This window comes from Mobula hypostoma, chromosome 7 (genome assembly GCF_963921235.1).
Source record: "Mobula hypostoma chromosome 7, sMobHyp1.1, whole genome shotgun sequence".
In the NCBI taxonomy this organism is placed as follows: domain Eukaryota; kingdom Metazoa; phylum Chordata; class Chondrichthyes; order Myliobatiformes; family Myliobatidae; genus Mobula; species Mobula hypostoma.
In genome coordinates, this window is record NC_086103.1 from 76878068 (window position 1) to 76893532 (window position 15465).

General features: G+C 42.3%; 1 protein-coding gene and 1 non-coding gene across 3 annotated transcripts in view; both read left to right on the forward strand.

Annotated features, from left to right (window-relative positions):
• The first annotated feature begins 82 nt into the window (after positions 1-82).
• kif20a (kinesin family member 20A) overlaps positions 83-15465 on the forward strand; it is a 61310-nt gene continuing 45927 nt past the window's right edge. The window contains exon 1 of one of the 2 annotated variants that reach the window (XM_063053646.1): positions 83-156. The gene's annotated coding sequence lies outside the window, so the exon portion shown is untranslated. Of the gene's footprint in view, positions 157-14568; positions 14706-15465 lie in introns of those variants that run through there. The other variant, XM_063053644.1, reaches the window with a different exon arrangement.
• Positions 14721-14793, forward strand: trnaa-agc (transfer RNA alanine (anticodon AGC)). The gene has a single exon. It is a non-coding gene; the product is annotated as a tRNA-Ala (tRNA).

The following is a 15465-nucleotide window of genomic DNA, read 5'->3' on the forward strand; positions in this document are numbered from 1 at the left end:
TGCTGAGTTCCTCCAGCATTTTGTGTGTGATACAAAAACAGGTTTTAACCTGCTGCCTGGCTGCCAAGAGGCCAATTTCCAACTGTGTTGAAAATCTTTTCCAGTTCTGCAATAATATGGATATTGCATGTGAGAGCATGACTGACATTTTACAAAGTAAGTTGCTTATCTAAACATGTTAAACTGGGAATATTGCACAGAAGCACAATTCCATTTACTTCACTTTATGATAGCAAGTTTAGTTGAAAAGTTAGAACTGGAAAAGTTTAATTCTACAAGCAAATCAAATCAAAACTAGTTACTGAAAGACAAGCTGTCAAAACAAAATAATAATCATCTAATCTATTTATAATGGGGTTATTATGGTTGATCTTAAGAAGTCACTGTACAGCACATTTTGACAAAAGATCACGCAACTTTGTTGAACAATTATAACATTCCATGCATTCTTCCTGCTTCTCAAATTGCTGGTCACCGATGTTCATTGCAATGTACTGCTGCCACAAAACAACACAATTCAGTGAAATTAAACCTGAATCTGATGTTGTTTGTGAGATTCCCATGTACTGTACCTACATGCCTTATGACTTCCCCTCCCTTCTTGCAGGTGACCTATAAATTCACTCACACAGTTGCAGAAGTAATCAGCGTCATGGTGTCAAGATTGGGTAACAGAGTTTAAAGCAATTTTGTGAACAACTTTGGTTGCCTTAGCACCTGCTGGGAAAAGTCCCCTTGATTTTAGGTAGATTTTCATTTTTCTTCTCCTCTTATCCCTGTGACGCCAAAAGTGGAGAAACTCACCTCTTGAGTCTGAAGAAAACAGTTCCATTCACAGAATAACCAGTTTTTACTCACACATTACCCCTGAAACTGTGCTAATTAAGGAGCCAGCTCTCAAACAGCATCCCTTGTCCTCTGAGTTCTCTGACCTCTTGTAACCTCAAACACAACCCCCTCTCTTCATCACATTGTTGAGGAAACCTAGCTATTCTACTTTGTAAATCTATACAGTTGAAGTTCTAGCTGTTCATTTGAACTTTTCAAATAACTTTAGTGTAGTCCATTGAACATATTCTAACATCAAAATATAGAGTAGACCATCTTCTAAACAGGATTTAATGGGTACTTGCACACCAAGGAAATGTATTCTTTTGGAAAGTTGACTATTAAGGATTTTTTTTCTAGAATTACTATTACATAGAATATATCTACATTTTAAGACAATCTCTCATGGGATACCATTTTCCTAACTGTGAAATGTTAAAGTTACAGAAACCACATTTATAATTTGATCACCGCAGTGCATTGATGTGATCATTGTTGCTTTCCTGATTACTCACTTCAATTCTCATTTTGATTTTGGTGCTTAATCAAGCATCAGAGGAATTTGAAGCAGATACATGAAGTGGCTCAAAAAAAATGTTTTAAATTGCTCTTGTGTGCAAGTCTATCTATTCTCACGCTGTGGACTGTTTGCGGTGGTGAAGCAATGAGTGCGAGCAGCACTTTCCCAGCTCCCCACTTGTGAAGCCATGCATTAGGAGGCACAGAGGGCAATCCGCTTCCTGTAAGGAAATGTCTGTCAGCTATCTGCAAGTCACCACTGCGGCAGCTACAGTCAGAAACTCATGGTACTGTATCACCATGGTGATTGCTCAAAAGCCCCGTTCCCCGGCAGCAACCCTACAGGGAATGTCACAAGGTCACTTGAAAAGGCAACAAAGGCTACTGGTTTTTGGTCGATAAACTGCACTCACACAAAAAAAGTCTGTCTACAAATCCAAATGTCTGACTCTCTCACCCAGGTGCTATTATGGTTACTATTTCTGCTCAATGCAAAGTGTTGATTCGATTGAAAGTTCTCTGCTGAGTTTTCAAAAAAACATTAATGAATAAAGGAGAAAAATAAGTTATATTGATCTCTTGGCTTTTCTTTAGCCGCTGGTGATATTGGTTTAAATTTTGTGAGTTTCTATGCTGTGCTTAGTGGAAATTTACAGCGGCTGGTGCAATATAATGCAAGAGTAAGCCAGTTCTGCCATAGAATTCAATCATAGCCAAACAGTGCCTTACTTTTCAGCTTTGCTCTACATTCCGCTACAATCTACATCCTTGCCTAACAAGACTCAATTAATATTCACTCTTAAAGAGCAGTCACACCCGCTGGGGAATAGTGTACAAGATTTCTGCTACCTTTGCTGAAAACCCTCTTGAATAACTTAACTCTAATTTTAACATTGTGTCTTCTTGTTTGAAATTTCTCCTGCTAGATCTAATATGCACTTTGAGAAATCCTTTTTTTCCAAACATTTTAATCTCTGGGATCAGATTACTGCCTCAGTCTTTTACACCAATATAAATTCAACCTCAATTATTAGGCTGCTATGTGCAATTATTTTTAAACCAGCCTTTTCCTTTAAGACAACAAAATCAAATGCTGAGAATAATTAAGGGTTAATGGCTGACAGGTGAAGATTGCAGGCTGGCAGATACTTCTAAATTCAGCTTTGCATCCACAAGGTAAATGTATGACGGAACCGCATTCCTTTCTCTTTTTTAAAAATGTTTGCTGGAATGAAATATGTACTGAAAGAAAGAACTGCAAATGAATCTTTCTATAAAAATGCACAAGGCATTAAGGGCGAGAAGTCCCAAGGCACCTAACAACCTATGATTTAAGGGAGTGGTATAGATGTTTAGTGCAGCTCTGTGTAAGGCTTCCAAACAGCTATTAGAGAGGAGCTCCAAGGTTGTTCAAGGGGATGCACTGGGCAGGTGGATGGAGCCATGGTTAAGGGTAAGGATTGTGCTGGTGCCAGTTCCCCAGATAGTGAGGTCATAGAGAGGATTTGTAAGATTATTGGACTATTACAATAGAAGGATAATGGTTGAACACAAAGGGTGGACTAAAGCACATAGAAATCATCCAAATCCGAATCAGGTTTATTATCACTGACCTATGTCAAAAAACTTGTTATTCAACAGTAGTAGTACAGCATAAGACATAAAACTATGTTAAAATATATATAAATACTGCAAAAGAGGAATAGTGAGATAGTCTTCATGAACTGTTCAGAAATATGACGGTGGAGGGCAAGAAGCTAGTCCTAAAACTTTGAGTGTGGGTCTACAGGCTCTTGTACCTCCTTTCTACTGGTAATAATGAGGAGAGGGCATGTCCTGGTTGGTGAGGGTCCTTAACTATCACTGCCATCTTGTCAAGGTACTCCCTCTTGAAGATGTCCTTGACTGTGGGGAGGGTTGTGCCTGTGATGGAACTGGCTGAGACTACAAACTTCTGCAGCCTTTTTCGGTCCTGCAGGTTAGATAAGGAACATCCCGGTGAGTAGGTCAAGGGTCCAGTTGCAGAGGAAGGTGCAGTGGCCCAAGTTTCGAAGCTTGTTGATCCATAGTGAGGGTATGATGGTGTTGAATGCAGAGCTGTATCTTTTTAGTCATCCAAAGTAAACCTTATTTGTAATAAAATAATGATTTATAAGATTAAATCAAGCAGTGCCTTCTCACTCTTACGTTCATAGACGGTGCGTTAAGAGATTTCAATTACATTTCTTAAAACCAATAGCACTGTTGCCACTCGTGGCTCTCTGGGCTGGTACACTACTACAGTAATTGAAAGACCTCCACATCCAGCTGGTCCGCTCCCTGTCCAATAGTGGAGGAGCCTTACACTGTGGTTCTTCTCCACTGAGTCCTTGCAGTGGCAGCACCAATCTTCACTGCATCCCCCAGCGCGTGCTGCTGCAACCTGGAATGTGCCAGTTGCAGTATTCCCTTTACCGATGTCTTAATGCGCTGGTAGACCAACAAGATCTGGGCAGATTCTTTCACTGAGCTGGTGATCTTCCAGCAGCACATGACGTTCATCTCTGTCTGTGTGTTCCTGGGAGAGGTCCGTAGATCAGGCATGCAGCTGCTGGGAATGAAGCATAACACAGGACATGACACAGGACTTTGCATCTTTCTCCACACTCTCTTTGCAAATCCACAGCCCTCAAAGATATGAATGCTCATTTTGCCTCTACTACGGTCCTCTCAGGGACAGCATGTATTGGGAGTGGTGTTCGGGGAATAAAGGAAGGATCTGACTGGTACAACACTTTTCACCACCAGCCAAGCAAGATCTTGGTGCCTGTTGATGCGATCTGGCAATTAGGCATTTCTGCTGATGGTCTGGACAATCTTCTCAAGGATCCAGCCCACTGCATCCATTGAGCTCTTCTCCTGTGGTGTCTGCAGGACATTGCATGCTGACTGATGGACTTGTAGCCAAAGGTGTAGGGCTGGAAGAACTTTTGCAGGAAGGATAAATAACGTGGCCATGTTCAGTTGACGGGAGCATTGTGAGCAACAAGGCCAGACCCATTTGAGTAATCTTGTGTGTGTATATATATATATATATATAGATTAGGCATTCCTATTTGTTTTAACAATTCATTACCCGTTATACATATAAATGCGTGAAATGTATACGCCATGAAGCTACCACATGATAAGTGTGCACTTCGCTTAAAGTAAACTCAAATTTAGACTCACATCTTGGATTCCAGTGTCTTTTTTTGAATTAGTATAATGCTTTGAAGCAGTAAAAACATATCAGTGGTGATAAGGTTTTGGTGATGGCTGCCACCTGTTGAAGTACAGTGAGACATTCAAACTTAGAAAAAGCTCAGGAAGGAATAGCAACTAAAAAATGCAGCCTAGCACATGCAGAGGCAGACAAGTTAAAAAAAAAATCAGAAAACAATGAATTCATGGGTTCAAAAAGAGTGTGTATCTGGTAATCATAATCATTAAAAAAGAGCAGAAATGGCTGTCTATATTGGAAAGATTGGTGCATTTGATTCCACAAGAGATAACTGGCTAATGTATCTAACTTAGTACTTTGAAGTAAATGAAATAGCTAATGAGAAATGAGTACCAATTTTGCTCAGTGCATTGGGTTTAAAGGCATATAACTTGCTTTGAATTTTGACTGCTCCAGTCAAACCATCAGAAATAAACTTTACTGATATTTTCAAAGTAATACAAGAACATTTAAAACAGAAGCCATTTTTGACTGCAGAACGCTTTACGTTTCATATATGGATTCAAAAAGAAGAGGAGTCCATTTCAGCATACATAGCTGAATTGAAGAGATTGTCTGAGCATTGTCATTTGGTAATTGGCTTAATAATGCACTAAGAGATCACTTAGTTTGTGGAATATTACAAGAAAGCATTCAAAAATGACTCCCGACTGAAGAACAACTTACATTTAGAACAGCAGTTAAAATTGCTGTTTCAATAGAAAGAGCAGATACACAATTAAGTTGCAGTCAGGAATGAAAGTCAGAGTGAACACAATGGCAAAGTCTAATCAGAAACAAAATAAATTCTGCAGATGCTGGAAATCCAAGCAACACACACAAAATTCTGCAGGCCAGGCAGCATATATGGAAAAGAGTATAACTGAGATTTCGGGCAGAGACCCCCCATCAGGACTGGAGAAAGAAAGATGAGGAAGAAGGAGGAGGTGGGAGGAGAGGAAGAAACACAAGGAGATATGTGAAACCGGGGGGGGGGGGGGGGAGGGGGATTGGTGAAGTAAAGAGCTGGGAAGTTGATTGGTGAAAGAAATACAGGGCTGGAGAAGGGGAGATCTGATAGGAGAGGACAGAAGGCCATGGAAGAAAGAGAAGGGGAGGAGCACTAGAGGGAGGTGATGGGCAGGTAAAGAGATAAAGTGAGAGAGAGAAATGGGAATGGGGAATGGTGAAGAAGCGGGGTGGGGGGAGAGGATTACCGGAAGTTTGAGAAATCGATGTTCATGTCATCAGGTTGAAGGCTACCCAGATGGAATTTAAGGTGTTGCTCTTCCACCTTGAGTATGGCCTCATTGCAACAGTAGAGGAGGCCATAGACCGACATGTTGGAATGGGAATGGGAAATAGAATTCAAATGGGTGGCCAATGGGAGATCCCGCTTTTACTGGTGGATATAGCATAGGTGCTCAGTGAAGCGGTCTCCCAATCTACGTTGGGTCTCATGGATATACAGGAGGCCACACTGGCAGCACCAGAAACAGTAGACCCCAAAATAACTCACAGGTGAAGTGTCACCTCACCTGCAAGGACTATTTGGGGACCTGAATTGTAATGATGGAGGTGGTCTAGGAGCAGGTGTAACATTTGTTCCGCTTGCAAGGGTAAGTGCCAGAAGGGAGTCAGTGGGGAGGGATGAATGGACCAGAGAGATTTAAAGGCAAAACTTGCGGAAAATGCAACAAAGTAAGACGTATACAAAGAGTATGTCAGGCAGATAAAAATAAATATACTGCACAGAGAAGAGAAAAAGTTAAAAAAATTCAAGTTGTAGTTTAAAAAAGAGCACTAATCTACATGCTGTTGATGAAAAATCTGTAAATGATGAGAGTGACACAGGGCAGTCTTGAGATTTATAATATAAAAACTAGCAATAGACAGGCAATAGGGCTTATAACAGAAATGAACAGCCATTTAATTAAAATGGAATTGGACACTTGTTTGGTTGTTTCAGTCATTCCACAAACTGAGTTTGAATGACATTTCAAAGATATCAAACTGAAGCCTGCAGATATCTAATTAAGAACTTGTACGGAGAAAGGATAACTCCTGGGGGAATGACATTTATGACAGTGAAATACAACAACCAACGAGCCACCTTGGGCTTGTACGTGGTAAAAACAGGAGGACACCATCATTGGTGGCTGAGTTGACTGCAGATTGATTGGAGATCCATCCACCATTTGCATGCCACATCTCCTACAATAAAGTTTACAGAAATTGAATTAAGAAATTGTATTAAATGATGCTACAACCGTCTCTGTACCAAACAGCATGAACCATTGCCCAAAAGAGAACAAACAGACATTGGTGCCAGTGACTGTGCCTCTGAATGGAGAGCAAATTGGATCAAGGAAGAACCATGCTCAGAGGGATCATGAAAGTGACAAAAGCAGTGGCCTGACTACAACAATTTTCATAGGCACATATTTGAAAAAACTTCCGATATGCTAATCAGGCTGTTACTTGTGAAATGTGACCATGGATTGGAAAATTATCTTGGAAGATTCAGAGGCAAAGTGTTGGGCTTGTGGGCCCTTCACTCAGCAATTCCTCCCTCACATTCTCCCCCTTGCCTGCTGAAGGAGAAGTTGCTGTAAGTCTGTCTGTATTTTGTTATTGCCTAGGTGCTCTGAAGCTAAGTGGAGAGCAGGAGGAATTGCATCCTCTGAGGACCTGATATGGCAGTATCACACTATGTGATCAGTTGCTTTCTGCTTACAACTTAGCATGCTTTGATTTATAAATGTAGGATGTTTATTTTGTATTACTGTCACTTAGGTACATTGACGTAAGGCAGCAGTATGGAACAATAGGTGAATGTTGAATTAAGTTTGTCAGTGGGTTTCGTAGTCAGAGAAAGTGATCATGGACAGTCTGCCAGAAAGGAGCTGTCTGGACCATTCCATCTTTCTCTTTTTACTCCTGCTCCAGACCTTCATCCTCCTGCCCTACTGCTACTTGTTGTGCAGCTCTCGGCAAGAACCAAGGTCTCCTGATCTGAGATTGTACAGCATGTAGACCATAAGAAATCTTTCACTAGAATCTGCAGAATCTTAAAAGGTTATTCTAGAAAGATATGGGCAATGATATCACTTCTTCATCACACTAACGGTTTTCTCTTTCACACTTTGCACAAAGACTGTTAGAAAGTCGGGCGTTTGGAGCGGACCCAAGAGCAGAACACAGGCACAGAGAGCGGGTTGGGATTCTTACGCGGACTTGAATGTTGACTTGGACTTGGAGCCTGGACTTGGACTTGACTGGAACACAGAGCCTGGACTTGGACTTGACTGGAACACAGAGCCGGAGCTTGGAACTTGGACACAGAGCTGGGGCTCGGAACTTGGACATGGACATGGAGATTGGACTTGGACATGGAGACGACAATACCATACGACGACAGACAATTCGTATCGCGGCTCGGAGCAGTTGCAAACGGCCTGCAATACTCAGCCGGACACAAGACGACAAAAGCAAGCAATGACAGACAATTCATATCATGGCTCGGAGCAGTGGCAAATGGCCTGCAATACTCAGCTGGACATGAGACGACAAAAATCAACAACGACTGTCCATTCGTATCTTGACTCCAGGTAGCACATGAAGCGGCAAAAGGCCGACAAAACTCAGCTGGACGGTAGGCTCTCAACTCGACCCAGGAACAGCGGATGACAGGCTCTCGACTCGACCCAGGAACTGCGGACGACAGGCTCTTCACCCGACTCATTCTGGGCAGCCCAGAACGAGCATAGCTGCACGGCTGAGGTGACGAACCAGCAGTGAGTAGATGTAAGCCAGAGTTTCTATGCTGCCGGTTCCGATGAGGATCAGGTGCCCTAATCAAGGATCCCAGTGGAACACGGGGAAAAGGAAATAAACTGAAATGAGTAGTTAACGGACCAGACCATGACAAAGACACGGTTTTCACATTCAGCACGTGCACTACACTAGTGAGCAACCTTCTTGTTGGAAAGCCCTGGTTGCCCAGGAGTCACCCTTGGTTTTGTGACATCGGTTCAGTTCCTGAAGACATAGGATGCAGCAGAATTAATGTATTGTGTAAACTCCAGACACTGGGCACGGACCTGCTGTGTCCATTCACAGCTGATAAGATTCAGGAGTGGAATCCCTGCCGTGAAGCATCTAACAGATGGAGGTTTGTGGCCATGAACCAAGGCAATCTGGACTTTGCTTTAGTGTGAAATTTCACTTGTTCCTGGATTGAGGTAGGTTTCAACAAGGATATTCTTATTTAAACCTGGACATCTAACACCGTTTCTTGCTGACCTGATCATTAAGCATTCTGCGTCTGGGCAGAATTGAACTGAATTGAATTGGCTTTATTGCTTACATCTTTCATATACGTGAGGAGTAAAAATCTTTACGTTACATCTCTGTCTAAATGTGCAAAGTACAATTTATAGCAATTTATAATAAACAGTATTTACAACAGGACAGTTAATATAACATAGAAATACAGTTGTGTCAGCATGAGTTCATCAGTCTGATGGCCTGGTGGAAGAAGCTGTCCTGGAGCCTGTTGGCCCTGGCTTTTAAGCTGCGGTACCGTTTCCTGGATGGTAGCAGCTGGAACAGTTTGCAGTTGATGTGTCTCGGGTTCCCAATGATCCTTCGGGCCCTTTTCACACACTCATCTTTGTAAATGTCCTGAATAGTGGGAAGTTCACATCTACAGATGCGCTGGGCTGTCCGCACCACTCTCTGCAGAGTCCTGTGGTTGAGGGAAGTACAGTTCCCATACCAGGCAGTGATGCAGCCAGTCAGGATGCTCTCAATTGTGCCCCTGTAGAAAGTTCTAAGGATCTGGGGGCCCACACCGAACTTCTTCAACTGTCTGAGGTGAAAGAGGCGCTCTTGTGCCTTTTTCACCACACAGCTGGTGTGTACAGACCATGTGAGATCCTGAGTGATGTTTATGCCGAGGAAGTTAAAGCTGTTCACCCTCTCGGCCCCAGGTGCATTGATGTCAATAGGGGTTAGCCTGGATCCATTCCTCCTCCAACCAGCTCCTTCGTTTTTGCGACGTTGAGGGAGAGGTTGTCTTCTTAACACCACTGTATCAGGGTGTTGACTTCCTCTCTGTAGGCTGCCTCATTATTATTTGAGATTAGGCCAATCAGTGTAGTGTCGTCAGCAAATTTAATTAGCAGATTGGAGCGACACAGTCATGGGTATACAGAGAGTTAAGGAGGGCTCTTGTTAAGAACCATTCTTTCCTCCCTGCAGCTGCCAGAAGCATACCCTTCTCTCCTCATTCTTCCAGCCCTGGCATTTTCTGGATCTACTGGTAGATCTGTGTGTGGGTCAGCAATGGTTTGCTCAGAAATCTTCAGTTGAGACAGGCTTTAAGAAATTTTAAAACAGCTCTAGAAACTATTAACAAACAAGAGAAAATCTGCAGCTGTTGGAAATGCAGAGTCCTGATGAAAGGTCTCGGCCCAAAACGTTGACTGTTTACTCTTTTCCACGGATACTTCCTGACCTGCTGAGTTCCTCCAGCATTTCGTGTGTGTTGCCAGAAAATCATTAAACTCAGAGCAGTGGGCAGCCAAAGTCCCTTTATAGTGCTGTTGGAGAACAGATGTGTTTCTATTACAAAAACAAACTGCTCCTGAGGGACATGATCAGAAAATGTTTGTTTATTGTTTAGTTCTCTTGCAGTTAGTTTTTACTTGTGTACTTGGCCTTGTTCTCTCTAAGTAAGATTTCAAGCTCTTATTCTCCGTATCAATCCCTTAATGGCCTTGCCTCTCTTAGCCTCTGTATCCTCCACCCTGCCTATACGTCTCTTTCCCCCCCTCCTCCGCCTCGTGCCCATTATAACACCAAGGATACCCCACGACTTCCGACATTTGACAACAGACATCCCTTCCCAGATCAACCCTTCTGGTTCTCTGATCTGCCCAAAGTTTCTCCTTTTAAATTCAATGGTTTAGCGACCCATCCAATAGACATCAGTTAATGACTGGAACTTTTCCGCGATCGTTACATTTTCAGACATCCCACCTCTCCCGGAAGTTCTGGGAGTCTCCCGCATAATGATAGTGGCTCCCTATCGCCCACAAATTATATACAATATCCTGGAAATAGATTTTTTTGAGAGCGAGCCGGGGGGGGGGGGCGCAGGAGAGAGAGAGAGAGGCAGAGACAGGGAGAGCGAGTGACAGACGTAGTGAGAGATTGACAGAGAGAGCATCCTGATTGGTCTCTCTTTGTACTATTAGTTTTCTCTGTGGGCAGGCTTTACAGTCGACCTCTCTCTCTCTTTCATTGTCCATCAATTCCATTTAGCGTCCTGCAGCACCATGGCAGAGTGTCCCAAAAAAAGAAAATATAAAATGTACTTCACCCCAGAATACCCTAAAGTGTACCCCTGCCTAATAGGGGTCAAAAAATAATGACAGTGTTGCTCACCGCACTGTTTGCAACAGTGACTTTTCTATTGCCCATGGTGAGTTAAATGACTGTAAAAGACATGTTGAGGTGAGTTTAACAGGTGTCATTCATTCATTTGCATAGCTAACGGTATATAAACTAGCTGGCTAGCTGCTAAGGAGCTACTCTGTTGATGTCCTATGTGATGAGGCCAGACTCCTGCTTTCTTAATTACTTCATCGTAACCCCTTTTCATGCTCTCTCTTTTCTATACTGTATTCCTAAACTCTGTATTTCCCAAATCTGGAAAAATCCGAAATCCGGAACATGTCTGGTCCCGAGCATTCCGGATAAAAGAATCTTGACTGTATAAGTACATATTTTAATGTCACATTTTCCACATATACCCAACTTGGTTTACAGATTAGACAAAATCACTAAACAAAGTATTACATAAGACAATATAATAAGGATACACCTTATGCTTTTATTTCTTTTAGGGACCACAACATATCAGGGAGGCTAAGTGCAGGGAAGGCTGCTCAAGTATTTCACAGTTCTTTTCAGCAGAAAACCAAAGTCTGACAGAGAAGGTCACTATTCACTAGAGTTGAGCTGTACATTACATCTTTCATCATTGAGCATAACCTGCCATTCCAGGTGTGTAAACACACAGGCAAGCTATTCAGGAAAATGTTTCCTGCTTCAGAAATAGCAAAAAACTATGCCTGCTCATCACCCAAGACAGCAGCTATTGTGAACACGGCACTGGAACCTGAATGTTCAGAGGATCTGTACAAGTTCATCCAGACAGAAAAAAGGCCATGCAGTATTTTGGCTGATGAAAGCAACGGTATCGTGTGTGAGAAGGAATGTGCCATTTTAGCCAGGTACTATAATGAAACACAGGGTGAGTTAACAGTTGGATTTGTAGACATGCCAAAGCTGAAAACATATTCAACTGTATTGCATCATCCATGCATGACAAAGGCCTTGAATGGTCTAATTGTGTAGGATTTAGCAGTGACAACTGCAATGTGATGATTGGCAAAAACAACACTTGTCTTATCAAGATTAAAAGCACAGGCCCCTCATATTTACAGCGTTAGCTGTCCAAGTCACCTGGTCAACATTTGTGGCAAAACTGCTGCTAAGGAGCTCTCAATGTCACCTGAGGAACTGCTCGTTGACATCTACTACTACTTTGAGAAAAGTCCCAAACGAAGAGAAAACGTAAAACAGTTTCAAGAGTTCTGCAATGTTGTCCAGCAGAGAGTACAAAAGCATTGTCCTACACGCTGGCTTTCTTTAGAAAAAGATTTGGACCATCTGCTCCACCAATGGTCAGTCTTTATTTCATATTTTGAGTCAAAGAGTGAGAATCAGAAGTCATCTCAGAATCAGAATAGGCTGAAAGACCCCCAAATGAAAATATACACATGCTTTCTCCATAATGTCACACAATGTTTTGACAAATTCAATTTGATTTTTCAAAACAAGGCACCTATCCTCTTCAAGTTGGATCAGAGTGTAGAAGAGCTCCTGCATGACATATCAAGCAGATTTATTGAGCCAAAGGTATTGAGAGAACAGAACATTCAGGAGATAGATGTGAGCAACCATGAAATTCACCGCCCAGATGAAGAGCTTTTTACTGGGTATCTGGCAAGGAGGCAGTGCTAAGCGAGGAAGCACAAGAGATCCCCCCCTTACAAGACAAAGCAGTTCTTCAAAGATGCCAGAGCATTCTTTGTCAGCAGTTTTCGAAAAATCTTGGAGAAGTTCCCAATGAGAGACCAAATCTTGAAAAATCTGTCAGTGGTCAATACAGAGAAACAAGATGAGGTGAATCCAGAGCAGATTTTGACTTTGGCAGAGAGATTTCCAAATGTGATCAAGGCAGATGCAAGAGAACAGCTCCACTTGGAAGTCCTGGATTATGTCTCAACTAACCTTGAAGGACTGGTGCTAAACTACAAAAGTTTGCCAGTTGATGAGTTCTGGGGGAAGCTGTCCAAAGTAAAATCTGTGAGCACAGGGCAGGTGAGATTCAAAGAGCTCTGCCAGTTGATGAAGCCGCTTTTGGTGCTGCCAAACTCTAATTGTGATGTAGAAAGGGCATTCAGCATGGTGCGTCACATTAAGCCAGAATTCAGAGGTCAACTGTCTCATAAAACACTTATGAATCTGATGTCTTGCAAAATTAACACATTCATTGACACAGACTGCTATGAGGTTGAGACTTCTGGCAAAATGCTCAAATCTGCCAAGCAAGCCTCATCACAGTACTGTACAAGGAAAGTTTTCAAAAGGAATAAAAAAGCTATTTGCATTAGCATTTAGCTATTAGCATTGAGACTGCTAACAAAATACTCAACAAGGAGTGTGTGTGTGTGTGTGTGTAAATAGTTTCAATATGTGATCAAATAAATTGTTGTGTTCTTTCATAATCAAATGTCCTGTATTCATACACCCTTGGAGGTCGACCGGGGAGGGGGGATATGGGGTTGCGGGGGGCGGGGGTGGTGGTGCTACCTCCCTGAAATGAATTTTTGCAGGGTGGGATGTCTGCATTTTCATGCCTGCCATTACATACACCGGCATTGTATTAATTCCGTGGTTTATTAACTCCCGAGCTGCCATAATAAAATTCAAAGCCGCTGCCACAAATCTCTGGCATTGCACAGATACTGAGGGAGGGAGAAACTGCAGGACCAGACAAAGAGATCTAGAGCATAGTATAGATTGCACGCTCCTACAGAGAGCCACATCGACGAGACAGCTGGTATCATGCTGTAATTCTTAAGGGAAACGCCGCGTGAAATCCGATTTTTGATACTGAAAGGCAGCGAGTTTACTCCAAACATCTAACCTCATAAGTTTCAATGGACAAAATGCATATTTCTGGTTGTGACCAAAGATCCCAGGCAAAAAAAAAACCTTCTACGGATACTGCAGCATCTATGGAAAAAAATGCAGTCGTCGGTACCTTTTTCCATAGATGCTGCCTGGCCTGCGGAGTTCCTCCAGCATTTTAGGTGTGTTGCTCGGATTTCCAGCATCTGGAGATTTTTCTCTTGTTTCTACGGGCACTACCTGACATTAAGAGATTCCAACATTTTATAGTTGTATTTCAGATTTGCAATATCTGCAGATTTAAAAAAATGTTCATTTATTATTCTGCGTTTCAATATACTTCGAACATAGAAAACCTACAGCACAATATGGGCCCTTCGGCCCACAATGCTGTGCCGAACATGTACTTACTTTAGAAGTTACCTAGGTTCACCCATAGCCCTCTACTTTTCTCATTGCAGATTTATTGAGTGCCATTCTTCTGGGGCAGAGAGAAATGTACATCCTGTCCTACGTAAATATGGTTGTATTTTGAGTGAACGTTGGTGACTTGTGCAAGTGTTAGGAATAATATTTATTTATACATACACCAGAAAGGAAGTGGGCGTGCACACACACTGTGCGCCGGGAGTACGATACAGGATTTTATTATGGGAGATACAGTCTCCGTTTCTGGTGTAAGTGCCTCCACCTTCTGCAGCCTAATGTATCGCTGCCCGACGCCAACCATTCTGGTTTATGGCTGTACTGAATGACGATAAGATAAACCCATCAAAATGACCTTCAGGACACACCGTTCTCATTTGAATTGAAATTGGATGACGCTCTTCCAAAGGACGTGACGGAGGTAACTATTCCGTGCGGGGAATTAGCTCAAATGGTAGAGCGCTCGCTTAGCATGCGAGAGGTAGCGGGATCGATGCCCGCATTCTCCAGTGTTTTCTTTTACAGCGATTTTCTTTTGTTATCGAAATATCATAGAAAGTGCTGTAGTCAACTTTTTTCCAAGTGTTCTTATACTATCGAAATAACATAAAAGTGCGTTTTTTAACTGAAACATATTTATACATGATTTTTTTTCCTGGATATTAAATAGATTGCAGTTTTATTGTAGGCACTAACATCTATGTGCAGTGTAAGGATTCACCTGACGCTTCACATCATTTTGCAGCGCCAACAGTATTTTGGTTGGTGGGAAAATACATAAGCGGTGTGCTTTTAAAATCTTCATGTGCCTTGCGCGTTACACGCTTGGGTGATCGTGGCTCTCCACATCGAACGATCCTTCGCAGCGTCAATGATATCTCGCACACTTAGATCCGTTAAGTTCTTTCACAGTGTCCATATATTTTCTTCTTTGCCTTCCTCTACCGCGTTTCCCAGGCATACGGCCTTGTAATGTAAGGCATTCTATTTCTCCCTTTCTGATGACATGGCCCAGGAATTTAAATTTCCTCTCATTTAATGTTCTCATTAAAGATCTTTTTGTATGGGCACGTTGGTGTACTGTCTCATTAGTTACCCTATCTCTATATGACATTTTCAGCATTCTTCTAAGAAACCACATTTCTGTTGCTTCTAAGTTTCTTCGGAGTTCTGGTGTTATA